At 61.7% G+C, this 360-nt stretch overlaps 1 protein-coding gene across 1 annotated transcript in view; it reads right to left on the bottom strand.

Annotated features, from left to right (window-relative positions):
• LOC107683751 (protein AIG1-like) overlaps positions 1–360 on the bottom strand; it is an 8,869-nt gene that overhangs the window by 7,771 nt on the left and 738 nt on the right. The gene's annotated exons all lie outside the window — the stretch shown is intronic.

The raw sequence follows: 360 nt of genomic DNA, 5'->3' as shown, positions 1-360 counted from the left end.
GCACGCAAGACAGGGGCATCTGCTGCTTTCACTGAAGTAAAGTGGGAGGGTGCCGGGCCTGAACTTGGGAGGGTGCCGGGCGAACTGAATCGCATAGCCGAGCCTGACGGTTCGAAGAAGCCATCGAGACGGGCTGGGTAGCCAGGCTCCCAGACGCCATGCAGGTGGCACCAACGGAACTACAGGCGTACCCGCAGTGGGGCAGCGAGGAGGAACGCAGGGACCCGGTCCGAGACGGGGTCTGAGTGTGTGTAACACTGACCTGCGTTCAAGCAGAGGGTGCGTGGGTAGTTCGTTGGTTTGTCCTCCCAATCTGCCCACTGCTGCTCACTGGCGAGAGAGGAGGGTGAGTGTGATACG

The sequence above is a fragment of the Sinocyclocheilus anshuiensis genome, unplaced genomic scaffold (genome assembly GCF_001515605.1).
Source record: "Sinocyclocheilus anshuiensis isolate Anshui unplaced genomic scaffold, SAMN03320099.WGS_v1.1 scaffold4080, whole genome shotgun sequence".
NCBI lineage: Eukaryota > Metazoa > Chordata > Actinopteri > Cypriniformes > Cyprinidae > Sinocyclocheilus > Sinocyclocheilus anshuiensis.
Note: the sequence above shows the minus strand (reverse complement) of the source record. Positions and strands in the feature narration are given on the sequence as shown.